At 33.2% G+C, this 15,463-nt stretch overlaps 1 long non-coding RNA gene across 1 annotated transcript; it reads right to left on the reverse strand.

Annotated features, from left to right (window-relative positions):
• Positions 1 to 12,996: 12,996 nt before the first annotated feature.
• On the reverse strand, positions 12,997 to 15,230 carry LOC126713116 (uncharacterized). Its single transcript, XR_007651276.1, has 3 exons — positions 14,611 to 15,230; positions 14,402 to 14,486; positions 12,997 to 13,827 (listed from the first exon to the last, which is right to left on the reverse strand). It is a non-coding gene; the product is annotated as an uncharacterized LOC126713116 (long non-coding RNA).
• Positions 15,231 to 15,463: the final 233 nt, after the last annotated feature.

The following is a 15,463-nucleotide window of genomic DNA, read 5'->3' on the forward strand; positions in this document are numbered from 1 at the left end:
GTTAATTAACTATTTTTAAAAAAATTATGAAAAAATTATTTTAAAAAGAAAAAAATTAATATTTTTAATTTTTCATAAAAGTAATATTAAATTATTATTAAAATTGTTTATTAATGAATGTTTTAAGGGAATCTATTAAGAGGATCTTACTTAATAACTTTGGCTATAAATTATTTTAATCCTTAAAATTTGAAATTGGTCACAAAAAATCATTTTAGTCTTTGATTAGTTGGGGTAAAAAAATGAAATGATAGAAAAGATTTAATTTTCAAGTGCATAAGAAGATAAAAAATGTAATTTACATAAATTTGATAATGCCTCTATTACATAAAATAAAATGTAATAGTTTATAGAAAGAAAAAATAAAAATAAAAACCAAATGGGGGGGGGGGGGGGGGGAAGTGGGATGGAGGCAAATGGGCAAATTCTCATCTAAGCCCCTTTCTCCTCCCGTCCTCCCTCATTTTCTCCCCAATATAAGAGATAACAAAATGGTGGTCCCGAAAAGAAAACACCTACCCCTACCAAAATTATCCCTCTTCTCCACTTCTAACCAAACAACCTCACTATCCAAAATCTCCCATATTTTCTCATTCCCTTTTCCATGCTCCCCTAAATCACCCCAACCAAGAAATCTCTTACTTCTTAAGGGTTCATTCTTGGTTGGAAAGATGGATACATGAGAAATATAAAATAGTGGGAGGATGAAAAATATTTAGTTTTTCCTCATATGTATTTGGTTGGAGGGATAGAAAATTATTTTATTTGATTGGGGAGAAAAGTACGAGGATAGATATTTTAATTTATAGATATAGACTCATATGCCCTTATTTAAAATATTACACCCAATAAAAAAAAATCAACAAAAAAAGCAATCACACCAAACTTATTAAAACAAAAATTATGCCCATTTAAAAGAAAAAAAGAGTGAAGAATTAACAAAAATAATCATTACTACCTAGTTAAAAAGAGAAAAGGCAAACCAACAGACAAAAAAAGATCATGCCCAATTTTTTTTTACATATATATGTGTACATAAATTTTACATTAAAAAAGGGAACAAAAGCAACAACCAGCCAAAGGAAATAAGTATTTGTGCCCCATTAGAGACAAAACAAAAACAAAGGCAGCACAGTAAAACACACTCAACAGTCAACACAATAGAGCTAGTAATATGGGCATTTTGGTCCAAAAATTTTTGCACAATTTTCTCTCCCATTTTCTCCCTAATTTGGGAGATTGAGTTTTGGTAAGTCCAGATAGAAAACACCTGGCCTCACCAGTTTTCCTTTCTCAAAATCACTCTAACCAAATTGCCCCAAAAAGCATTTTATCTCCCCATTTCTCTCCTCTCTTTTCCATCCCCCCTAAAATCCACTCAACTAAACGGACCCTAAAAGAATTTTGAGTAAAGTTATCGAACTAGAATGACCAACTTCAAGCTTAAAATGATAAAATGATTTTTGAGTAAAGTTATCAAATTAAAATGTCTAGCTTCAAACTTAACACTATGTTTGGAAATTTGAAGGAAGAGGGGAGTAGGTGGTAAAGATGGGAAGGAGAGGAGAGTAAATGAGAATGAAGGGGAATGGTTACCCCTTCACATTATTTGGATATTTTAAAAGTAGAAGAAAGGGGAATATATTCTCCATTTGCTTGGAAGTTTTAAAAATTAAATAGGGGAGAGGAGAAGGGAGGAAAATTTCTTATAAATCATGCCAATAATAATCTTATTTTAATTATTTTTTAAAAATATAGAAATTGCTCTTTAGGAAGAAATTGATATTTCAATTATTTTTAATTCTCTCTGCTCCATTCCCCCTCTAAATCTCTCTAATGTACGGCAATTAAAAATTTGGGGTTAAAATCCCTCCAAACCCCGCCTCCTCCTCCCTTAAAACACATTCAAATAGGGTTTATGAAACCCTTCTCCTTTCCTCTCCTTTCCTCCCCTTTCCTCTCCTTGATCCAATTTACCGTAAAGAATTAAAATACTTCTCCGTCCTACTTTGTTTGTCCTCTATTCCATTTTGAGATGTCTCAAAATATTGTCCTATTTCTAAAAATAGAAGTCATTAATTTACTAATGTTCTTATTATACCCCTATTAATTTACTAATTCAATTTTTTGATAAATTTATTTGAGGGTAGTTTTGGAAACTTATACATTTTTAAAATGTAGATAAGATAATAAATGATGTTCCCTTAAAAGTATTGATTTTTCAAACAGGACAAACAAAGTGGGATGGAGGGAGTAACTTTTAGGCAAAGTTAGCAAGTGTAAATTGCATTTTTTCCTAAAATAAAAAGCTTTATTAATGAATGCTCTAAGTGCAATAGTTAAGGAACAATTCTAGGACCACCACTAATTGGACATCAATTTTCACAGCTATCTGATGTAGCTGATTATGAGTGATAAAAAAAAATTATGGGTTCATGTGAAAGTAACAAACAACCAATCACAATATGCCACATGAGATAATTTTGAAAATAAATGTGAAATTGGTTTTGGTCTTAAAATAACTCGTAGTTAAGGCATATTTAATGCTTTATTATTAAATAATGTTTTTATACATTTAAAAATAAATATAGTCAAAACTATACACATATATCCAAAACATATCAACCACCTTTTTTTCCCATCTTTTTAAGGCTAAATCTTATTACATATTTTTTATTGCACACAAGGTACATTGCATCTAATGAAATTATGTTTTAAAATTTCATTTATATATATATATATATATATATTAATTGTCAAAACTTAGAGGAAATCCAATTAGATTTTAATTGGATTCTCAATTTTGCGACATATGTCCCATTAAATTTTCAATTTTGTACCAAATGAATTATTGGTTGTAAAAATCGAAGAGTCCAAATCCAATTAGATTCTAAATTGGATTTCAATTGGACTTCAATTTTCTACCACGTGTCCATCTAAATTTTTTAATTTTTGTGGCAAGTGAATTATTGGGTGCAAAAATCGAAAAGTCAAAAACCAATTAAATTCTAGATCATATATATATATATATATATAATGAGAAACCGTTACATATTTTAGAAAATGTATGGTTTTAAAAAAGTGTAAACTAATATTATGTATAATTTGAACATTTTCTAAAATATATGTATAATTTGAACCGTGTAATTGTAATTGTTTTTAATTGTACTTGTGCATGTGCACAGAGCTACATACTAGTAATTCTAAAACGATACAATTTCAACAAATTTATTTAGGCCATAAAATGAATCATTAGTATTGGAATTCTCACTTCAAAGCATTATGAAGAAATCACACTTTTAGCATTCTCATTAGTTTGTGCAAAAAATTTTTGTCTATTTTAGTACAAAAATCTATTTTTTATATTATATATAATACATACTCACTTTTCAAAACACCCTAAATTATTTAATTTACACGACATTTTATTAAAATATCAAAATATCTTAGTTTTTTTTTAATTATTTATCTTTTTTCACACACAATAATCATCATCCACTTTTTTTCTTCATTCTTAAGATACATAAAAGAAGAATAAGCAACTAAATGTAAAATGAATAGCGTTACTGCTGTAATTTTACACGATTATTGTAGCAAACTTGTAAATTTACACAATTATACAAGATTGATATAGATCATTTTTAGATAAAATTGTATAAATTTTATATTTTTTTTTAATGAAAAATGTTAATAAGTACCGTGCAATGTTTGTTAAGGATAAAATCATATGGATCTCACTTAACAAAAAAATTAGATAAATGAGAGAAATTATATAAAATTGGCCTTACTGACCTTACAACCTATAAAGCTGACAAAAGCTTACAAAATACTGACAAAAAGATAAAAATTCTAACACAAAGTTTGGTGTTAATACCTTACGTTGCCCGTCAATGCAGCTATTTAGTTGTGTTAATGAGTTGCCCGTCAACAACAATATTTTGACTTTTTTGGTACAATTTTGTCTTTTTTTTTGCAATTTTATGTCTTCTTTTAGTGTGAGACCAACTTTATAGAGAGAAAAAGAAATTAAAATAATTTGTAGAACTAGTTATATGTTTTTTTTATGAGATGAGTTCAAATTACACCTGGTGTAACTCTTATAAAGTTATACATTTTCTGTCCCATAGATTTCTAATAGTTTGAATGGTTGAAAAAATAGCATTAAATGATTATTTCTTTCCACTTATTTACCTTATTAATAATAGTTTTTCTCTATCCTCATTTATTACTTTCCATAGATCTCATTGGATTTTGTTTAATGGTGTCACTTTCTTCCTAAAATTTCTGTTGTTAAACAACGTTTCTTCTATGGTGGAAAATGCAGGTCAATGGAAAAGGTTTTCTATGTTCAACCAAAAACAAGTTTAATACAACAAAATGAAAACTTTTTTTAGAATGTCACATATTCAACTAATCAACACTTAAAAACTCTCTTCTTGCATTATATAAGTTGTCAAAATCCCTTAGATATTAGATATGACAAAGCAACCGCCAACCTTAGATATTGGATTTTGTTTAATGGTGTCCCTTCCTAAAATTTCTATTGTACAACGTTCCTTCTTCTTTGTTAGACTCGTTTTGTGTTTCAAATGGTTTTGAGGTTTCAATTTTCCTAATCTCCTAATTCACATACTCTCTTAAAAAAATTATAGAAAACTTTATGGATAGAGGTGACATCTACAGAGACAAAGCAAAGCCTCATACAAAACATAACTCAAACATCATACTTATATTTCTACTTCAAAACCAATTAACCAAGTCTCCTAAACGGGGAAAAAATATCTCAAAATTAAAACTTAAAAAAACCTCATGGGATTGATTTTTTTTACAAAGCGTTGGTTAAGCTTCTTAATTTGGTAATTTTTTTAATTCATAAAAAAATTATTTTGTTTTATCATTTCTTCCTCTACTCATATCATAGTGAGAGAAAGAAGCAGAGAATTTTGTTTTTTATTGGGTAAGCAAGAGAGAGAAAATAGGTGAGAGAAAGAAGAAGAGAATTTCTTTTTATATTGGGTAAGAAAGAGAGAGAAAAAAAGATAGAATTAATTTATCATAAATAAGGAAGAGAAACAAAATAATCATTTAATTCTATTTTTTCAACCATGAGATCTATTAGAAATTTACGATACAAAAAAGATATTACTCTATAAGAGTTACACTAGATGTAATTTAAATTCACTACTTTTTTTTTTTTTTTTTTTATCTAATTTTTTTTTTTAAAATAAAACCTACCTAAAGACGTCCTTAATAAGTACAGGTGCAGTGCTCATTATCATTAGCCTTTTATTATTCACGAAAAGATGTGAATGCCACCAAAAGTATCACTATTCAGGTAGAAAGAAAGGGAGAGGAGATGGGACCCGACTCCCGAGGGAACTGCGACCTTCTTTATGGCTTTATCTCGTACTCTAACGACTGACGCAAATTGTGACAATCGCATTAAACTGGTTCTGCGACTATTCCCGCAGTGGGAATCATTATTATTTTAATAACATCGGCCTTTTCGGGGGCTACAAGAACAGGAGAGTCTGATTCAGCCAAAAAAAAAAAAACAGGAAAGTCTGCATCTCAAGCCATTTTGGGCCCCACTCTTTATACTATAACCATGCCTTTCTCTCACCCTCTATCTCTATCACTATTTAATAAGAGATTGGGACCACATCGAAAATGGCATAATTGTCCGTCACGCGAATTGTGGTAAAAAAAATTGTGTAATTTTCGGTTACCTTAGCACAGCTCTTTAATAATACATATTTAGCAGAGAGTCGTAGTTATTATTATTACCTCAGATCTCCTTCCTTCTCAAGTCTCAACCATGACTTTCAAGCGCAGGAATGGTTTACGCAACAAGCACGGCCGCGGCCACCTCAAGTTCATCCACTGTTCCTCCAACTGAGGAACATTGCTGTGTTGAGCAAGCTGCATGCGCGATTAGGGATGTTGAAGAAGCTTGCGTCTGTCTATGACCAGTATGTATGTTCTTCCAAAGCTCGCTGTATGCAAAGATGCAGTACTATGTACAGTACTGCATGTGTTTCCTGTGCTATTCACTCACATGTTGTTGTATTTGTGAATCCTGCCCAAACATAGAAAGCTGTTAAGCTTGTCAAATATTAATATGCAGCCATGCTGCTGTCCCTGAACATTTTCAGTTTTGTCTAGGAAATCTTTAATGGTTTAATTTTCTGTTTTCTTTATGGATGTTCGATTTGGTGAGAATGGGGAATCCATGTACTTATTTGAGTTTTGACATATCCGTTTGATTTGCAATTCTGTCTACCCTCACCAAAAAAAAAAAAAAAGTTATTAATTAGTGTTACCAAACAAAAAGAAAAAAGAGAGCAGTACACTAGTACTGTAGTAGTAGTGTAGTTCTCTCTTCTCTGTTAACATTTGCCTATATTAAAATGCAAAAGCAAATGTTGGATTGGAGTAGGACGTAGCATTTGCTGCCGTACGTGTCCGTGCGCTCTACGAGTTGACAGACACTAACTTTCTCATTAAATTTAATATAAATTTTAGTAAAAAAATTATAAATGAGATTTCACAAACAAATCTAGATTGAAATACAAGTACGGGGTACCCACACCTTTGCTCTCACTCTCACTCACTCACGCTGCTCCAAGCGCGTCTCCTACACATACACTCTCGCTAGTGAAAGTCACTACCTCGCGCAACACTTGTATAATAGCTTCCACTACTAGTAGTAGGACCATTATCGGTTTTTAGCCAAAAAGAAAAGGAAAAAAAAAAAAAAAACTAGTACTTTAGTCTTTAGTAATATGCTAGGATCGATCGGCTTGTCTTAACAATTTTTTCTTTTTGTTTCTTAACCTACTCGGTTATTCATAGTTTTTTTTTTTCTTCTTCTTCTTAAATCTCACTTTATTGAGATACCAACCTACTTCTATCAACTTAAAAAAAAAAAATAATAATTCAATAAAAAAAGTCTTAGCAAATAGACAATAAATTTTAATCGACTTTAAAAAATAATAATTAAAAAAAATGTCTTAGCAAACGGACAATAAATAAAAAGCTGGATCTAAATGGACACCAAGACTCATCCAATATTGTCCTTTCGTTCAACATTCCCACGATGCACCTTGAAAAAACGATGCACCTTGAAAAAAAATAAAAAGAACATTGTTTAATGTTTTTCGTTTTTTGAGCTTTTCTACACTAGCTGCTGGCTAGTACTTTCAGCATATAAGAGCATTTTCATTTCAAAATTTTATTTTATTTTATTATTTTAAAAGTTATTTTATTAATTATATCATATTATTTTACAATATATTTAATATCTCAACTTTTATTTTCCTATTTTACATTTTAAAATAATATATCTACATAATAAAATATATTTTTTCCTTTTTTGTTTTTTTCCAATTTTCTCCTCCACATGCGTATGTATCTTCCAAACCTTTTTTTACTTTTCACCTTCTTCCAGACTCCACCACACGCGTATGTAAAGGAAATAAAATATATTCCTTTACTTTTCACCTTCTTCCAAACTTCTCCATTCCTTTATCTTCCATCTTCATTTTTGTTTTTTCTTTCTATGTGTTTTCCCATTCCTTTATCTTCCATCTTCCTTTGTTTCATCTAACCATACCATTTCTTTCTTTTTTTCCTTTCTTTGTGCTTCTCTCTGGTTCTCACTCACTCTCAGTTCCTCATCAACAACTTGTCACCACTAGTATTAGTGGGTCTCACAAGCTTACAAGCTCCCTCAACCTCTAACACCGTGCCTCCACTGCCAGTCACTACCACTGTGCCTCCACCACTGCCCACCAAAATCCCACCAGAACAAAAACCATATTTAAAAAAAAAAAAAAAAAAAAAACCAGATCAACCCTGATCAAAACCCAGACAGTTGTTGAGCAAAACCTCGACCAAACCCGCATTGCACCACTGTCGCTAGATCAACACCGCCACCACCGCCTTTAGGTCCATCATTGGCGAGAATTAACCCAGCCCATCTTCATCGAGCTTGAGCAACCCATCATCAGCGAGAATCACAACCCATCATCAATGAGCTTGAGCAACCCATGCTGCCGCCAAACCCACGCTAGAATATGCCCACCGTGACAGAGATGTGATGAGAGAGAGAGAGGCTGTTGTGCAAGATCGGAGAGAGGAGATGAAAAACACGGAAAATAAAGAGAGAGAAAAAGTCAGATTGAATAAAGAACTATTATTTAGTTTTACAATTGTGCTACAATGTGATTCTACATTTAGAATCGCACTGTAGCACAATTGCAAATTTTTTTGCAATAGTCAGGTTTTGCAAGACCGACTGTTGGGGAGTTTTAGGGCTTAAATGCTAAATACTATTGCCATATGGCATATGCCATTCCTATTGTGAAGGCTCTAAGAGCATTCACATCCAGTATCTAAAAAAATCCCATTTTACCATTCTAAAAGTTACTTTATCAATTATACCATACCATTTTACAATGCACCCAACATCCTAACTTTTATTTTCCTATATAATATATTAAAATAATATATCTATATAATAAAATATATTTCATTCTCCCTCTAATTTCTGTCTCCCTTCCTCTCTCTCAACCACTCATCACCTCCATCACCGCAAAGAAAACCCAATACCCCTAGCACAGAAACTCATCCCAAACCCCAAACAAACCCAGCACAGAAATTCATCCCAAACCCCAAACAACACATCCACCCCACCTCCCAAACCCAAATCAACCAAACCATCAACAACACAACCACCCACCGATCTACCCAAAAACTTTCCAATCACCACCCACTGATCCACCATCAACAACACAACCACCCACTAATCCACCATCAACAACAAAACCACCACCCACTGATCCACCATCAACAATACAACCACCACCCAAACCCAAAACTTTCCAATTATCACCCACTGATACACCACCTCGGCACTGCCCTAATCTACCACATCTACCACCACATCAAACCCATGAACTCCACCAACCCATAAGACCAATGATAACTTGATTCAAGGGAAGAGAGAAAGAGATAGAAAGGTAAGAGAGTCTGCTTAATGGAGGCGAGCATGGTAGGGTTCTTCTTAATCAGCGATGACCAAGACACCAAGCCCACGCTGCTGCAACCATCTGCTCACGTCACTGCAATCACCTACCCACGCCGTGTGATCTGAGAGAGGGACGAGAGAGAGGGGTTGAATGGGAAAGAGAGAATTAGAAATTTAAAACAAAAAAAGGGAAGGAGAAAGTCTGACAAGAAGAGAGAGAAAAAGTAATATAATATCATTAATATGTTTACAATCTTGCTACAGTGCCATCGTAAATTTACGATGGCACTATAGCACAATTGTAAAAACTTTTACAATTAACGCTGCGTTTGTTTCAGTGTAAAATATTTTCCGGGTGTAAAATATTTTCAGGTGAAAATATTTTCGAGAAAGGAAAATATTTTATAGTGTTTGGTTGCATTTTAAAAATTATATTAGAAAACAATTTTCAGTTTTTGGTAACATTCTGAAAATGCTATTTTCCTACAAATTTTTCACATTTTCTTAGCTTCCAAACAAATTTTATATTACAAAATCCACCACCACCCATACATCAGCACCCACAGAAAATCTACCACCACCCACACACTAGCACCCATAGAAAATCCACCACTATCCACACAAAACCCACCACCACACAACATAGAAGCCACCAAAACGCTATCACCCACACCACCACAAAAAAAAAATAATAAATAAATAAGAGATCAAAAAGAGAAAGCAGATCGGCGACGAGATCGACCTAGAGGAGGAGATAGATCGGCGAGTGGCAGACGACGAGATCGACCCAGAGGAGGAGATGATCTGACCTAGAGGAGGACGAGACCGGTCAAGCGGCGGCAGGCTTCATGTGGTGCGATCTCAGCGGGACGATCTCGGCGGCCCGAAGTCGACAGCGCGTCTCGCCGGCGTGTTTGGGGTTGGGGCATGATCTCGCCGGCGTGAAGTCAAAGGCTCTCTACTCTCTCTTCTCTCTCTCTCTCTCTCTCTCTCTCTCTCTCTCTGCGCGTCTAAGTCCGGAAATGGTATAAAGTGAAAATAGAAACGTAAAACAATTTTCAAGTCAAAGCCTTTATTTTATAGTCAAATGAAATGTTTTTCTGGAAAATTTTATTTTCCATGCGCAACCAAATACACGGTGAGGTGTAAAATGATTTCCTGAAATGGTTTGAAGCCAAAACAAACACACCTTAAGAGATCGGGTAACAGGGGTTTTAAGAGCTTTGATGCTAAAACATACCTACATATGACATTTACAAGACCCAATGTGAATGCTCTAAGTGTACAGTAGCCTCAAGATAACAAGGTGAACGAGTTAGGTTGTGTATTAATAACTATCTTAGAGCATTCGCATCCGGTTTTTTTAAAAAATTCTATTTTACCATCTTAAAATCCACTTTATCAATTATATTATACCGTTTTACAACAACCCCAACATTCCAACTTTTATTTTCCTATACAACACATTAAAATAATATATCTACATAATAAAATATATAATCCAAAAAGTAGGAGAGAGAAATTTTGTTGGAATTATTAATAAAAAGTAGGAGAAAGACAATTAAAAAATATTTTTTAAGAATACTATTGTGCTACAGTAACATCATCTAGCATTCACATCTGGAATTTTCACACTATTTTATTTTACCATTTCAAAAACTACTTTATCAACTATACCATACCATTTTACAATACACCCAACATCTCATTTCTTATTTATTTCATCTATTCATTAAAATATTAATTTCACCAACTCTTTCTCTCTCTTCCTCTTCATAAAAAAAAAAAAAAAATACCCACCCACCATCACTCGGGAAAAAAACAATATAAAAATGTATACAAGTTGCTACAGTGCCATCATAAAAATAGGATGGCACTGTAGCACAATTGCAAATTTTTTTTTGCAATTGCAAGACCGGGTAATGGGGGGTTTTGAGGCACTAATGCTAAATATTACCAACATATGGCATATACAATACCCAATATGAATACTCTAAAGAAGTAAATAAGATGTTACTGTAGCATAATTGTATTTTTTCTTTTTGCAATTACAATACCAGACAATGCACACTTTTGCACACTTTTATGATTTTGATGCTAAAATTCTCTAACATATACCATTTACAAGCTCCAATACTAATGCTCTTATACTTATAATATTTTCCCTATTGAATTGAAGGCTTTAACGTTGGAGTCAACAATTATTTTATTAAAGTAAAAAATAAGATAACTATAAACAAAATGAAATTCATCACTTTATTTCATTAAAATTGAGAATTTACGTTATGATAGAATATAAATATATACAGAGGAAAATTACCTGTTTCTAGTTAGAAATATATGGCTTGTGAACATTACATGTATAAAGATAGTCAAAAACCATTGATTTAATTAAGTTCAAATGCTATGTACGTAGGAAAGTGTTAGACACTCACCTTGTTGACGCAAGACTACAATAATGCATAACATGGATAGGGGCGACTCTAGGATTTTTGTCTAAGGGGTCAATAAGAAACATTATCAATCCTACGAGTGATATCTTTTTCAATGTACAAAGTCAAACAATTATTCATCCATTGATCTCCATTCGATTGCACACTTGATTCTTAATATATGTTTACAATTCTTTAATTTATAAGTTTACTATTCTTTAAATATTTTATAATTTTATTGTCCTTTAGTGTTAATATTCTGACCCACTCACATAGCCAACAACCAATCCCACTGACAAGTCACAAATTCGTCAAATAGTCAAATTGCAAAAAACAAACTCATAACTCAAAACTTTATATCAAAACAATGCAAACACTATTACAGTAATAGTAAAGAGTAAACGCACAGGAAAAAAGGTCAATTTGTCAAAAACTCAAAACTCAACCAAAAAATAATCAAGGCACTTAACCCCCTGTCAGCGGCCCACCCACAATCACACTCAGAGACTCAGCATTCAACAACAAAAATCAAAAGACTAAAAACTCAACCAAAAAAAAAATCAAAAGACTCATCTCCTAAAAGACTCATCAGTTTGACTTTGACACTGTATAACCCCATTCAGTTCATAATAGAGTCCTAAGAGCATTAGCATTGGAAAATTACAATGCTATTCTATTTTACAATTCTAAAAATCACTTTATCATTTATACCATACTATTTTACAATACCTCCACATCCCAAACTTCTATTTGTATTAAAATATTATTTTTTTAAACTTACTTTATTATTTCTTTCCACTGTCAATTTTTTTTTTCAGATTTTGGTGATTCCAACGGTCACTTTCTTTCCAACTGCCAATTTCTTTCCTGGGCTTTCCAAGTTCCAACAGCCAATTTTTTTCAACAGTACAATTCTGAGATTTCCAGCAATCACATTTCTTTCTTGGCCTTTATATAATTTCTTTCCAGCAAACTATTTTTTTTTTTTTTGGGTCAAATTCAACGTCTATTCCAAAGAACATATCAAATATCTTTCCCTGGCCTTCATCATTTCTTTCCAGCAAACTTTTTTTTTTTTTTTTTTTTTTTTTTTTTTGTCAAATTCAACAACTATTCCAAACAAGCTGCCAAATACATGCACACACATAGAACCTGCCAATTTTTCTGATCCACACACACATATAGAACCTGTCAAATTCAACCTGCCAAATACATACGCACACAAAAGCAACTTTTTGAAAAGAGAGCGACCCATAGAGACAACCTTCAAGACAACAATGTTAGGAATTTATCACCATTATTGAACAGGAAATTATCTCACTTAAATAGCTTAAAACATACTTAAAACAGCCCCATAACAGATTTTTACTAATTCTGCCACTGAAACAGACATAAAACAGCCACATAGACAAACTTCAAGAAAAAAAATACACACACTTAAATAGCTTAAAACATACTTAAAACAGTCCCATAACAGATTTTGACAAATTCTGCCACTGAAACAGACATAAAACAGCCACTTAAACAGCCACTTAACCATAAAAGCTACAACAGTTATATTAGAAAATCAGCATAATCACCTATTTTGGATGAAGGAAGGGACACCTATGTGAATCACTAAATGCCCACTCATCACTTAATTTGTTAAGATGAGCTCAAAGGGTATCTATTAAGGATAAGGCTTAGTTAAGTTTTTGGATGGACAATCCACAACCACTTACTACAATATGAATCAAAAACAGGTGGACCAGTTCTCTTTATTGGGCTAAAACACCTTAGCAAGTAACTGAAAGCTCAAAAGTTTCCATTTTTATACAACTTGCTGGTGATAACTATTACCTCCTCAGACAAAGACAAAGGCATCAAGGCATCGTTAGAGATCTTTAAACAAAGTTCATGTGATTTAGCAAACCTTTTCCAAATTGTGTTATAACTTTAAGCGTCAAATACAACTCATTAGACACAAACTTCAGGCCGAACTAAAAAGGAATTATATTAAAATAGAAATGGATTATCACTTTAATCAACAAGAGATTTTACGAAACATAGGTATCAATGAAAGGACCACAATATCACTTTTTAAAGCTCAACATAATATAACCATTAAAACAATAACAAACATTGATTACACGAAATGTTGGCTTAAATAGGTGTAAACCGTTGGGGCTCTATGATTTGAAAACTAATTAAACTTTTTTTATTTATTTAAGTAGTTGTAATAAACACATTTCATTTACACAGGGCAGTCATTTCTGCAGCAGAAAAGTAAACAACAACACAAACATAACACTTGACTAAGCCAACAAGTCATAATCTATTGTACACTCTAAGTAGCAGGGGAGGCTTTTCCAGTGGAATATTGCCCTGTCAATAAGTCAATATCAAATTCATCAAAATTTTGGCTCATGATCACATTGCGTTTTTTGCCCTGTGACATTACTAAGTTCCAAAATTCAAAAACTTCCAAGTAGCCTTCAGCATATAACATTAACAAACAAGAACTAAGGCCTCAACAAGTCCACATCATTATTCTCTTGCTAAGAAAAAATGGTCTAACGCAAAATGCCCAAAAGGATGTGAGAAGGAAAAAAGATGTATTCGTTTTACAACACTTGAAACTTCCAAAGATCAAACTGGAAAGTAAGGGAAACTTTATTGATCAAATTGGAACATGGACTTAGAATTTGATTGCTAATTTTGAAAATCTAGAGACCAAATTGGAAAATGGACTGGATTTTCATTCTTTTCTTTTACTAAAATTCTGTTTTCACTTTTATGTGTGCCTAGATGCAAAATTTTGGTTTAATATTACTAAACTAGTCATGTATTACACAGGAGGAAAAAAAAAAAAGGCTTATCAAAGAACGGTTTTACAGAGGGCTACAGAAACAAAGAGAAAAGAGAGAAGGGAGAGAAATAGATAGAGAGAGATACTTACTAGTAATTGAAGATGAACCGAGCAAACTTTCTGAAGATGAACTCGAGCTTACGGTCTCGAAGATGCTAAATCAACAACAAAAACTCTGCAAACATCAACAACAATTCTTTTATCAAAACCCAAACACAAACACAAGCTGAATCCCTCTTTTTCTTGCAGAGAGAGAAAAGAAACACAAACACAAAAACTCTACATTGATCAAAACCCACCTTACAGTCAGCACCAACACCGACGGAGCTGAATCCCCCAACACCAACGGAGCTTCGTTTTTGCAAAATCTGAACCCAAACCTAAAAACCCTTGAGAATGGGTGAGGGTGAATCGGTTAAGATGGGTGAGGGTGAATCGGTGAGGGTGAATGGGTGAGGTGAGGGTGAATCGGTGAATGGGTGAGGGTGAAGCTTCAGAGATGGAGATGGGTGAGGATGAATCGGTGAGGGTGAATGGGTGAGGGTGAATCGGTGAATGGGTGAGGTTAGGGTGAGGGTGAATCGGTGAGGGTGAATCGGTGAATGGGTGAGGGTCAGCGATGGAGATGGGTGAGGGTGAATCGGGTGAGAAATTTCAGAGATGGAGATGGAGATGGGTCTAGAAATTTCGGAGATGGTCACATAGACATTTCAGAGATGAAGCTTCAGAGATGAGGGGAGAGCAGATGAGAAACAGAGAATGAATAGAGAGAGGAGAGCCCGCGCAGAATGAATTCATGAGAGAGAAGTTTTAGGGGGAAACATAATAAAATATATTATTTTTTATACAATACTTGCTACAGTGCAATTCTATGTTTAGAATTGCATTGTAGCACTATTGCAAAAAAATTTGCAATAGTGCTGTTTGCCATTCCCAGATTGTTTTGAAGTTGAAAATGTTAAATTTCCTTTAGATTTGGCATTAGCATTTTCCAATGCTAATGCTCTAAAAGACTCATCTCCCATAACCCCTCTCTCTCCGTTAGGACTGTGTAAATCCTTATCAGTTTATTCGTGCAACTTACATACTCTATATCCTTATCATATCCATGTATAACCTCACACGCACGGTGATTAGGTGAAAGAGTCTCTT

Source organism: Quercus robur, chromosome 2 (assembly GCF_932294415.1).
Source record: "Quercus robur chromosome 2, dhQueRobu3.1, whole genome shotgun sequence".
Lineage (NCBI taxonomy): Eukaryota > Viridiplantae > Streptophyta > Magnoliopsida > Fagales > Fagaceae > Quercus > Quercus robur.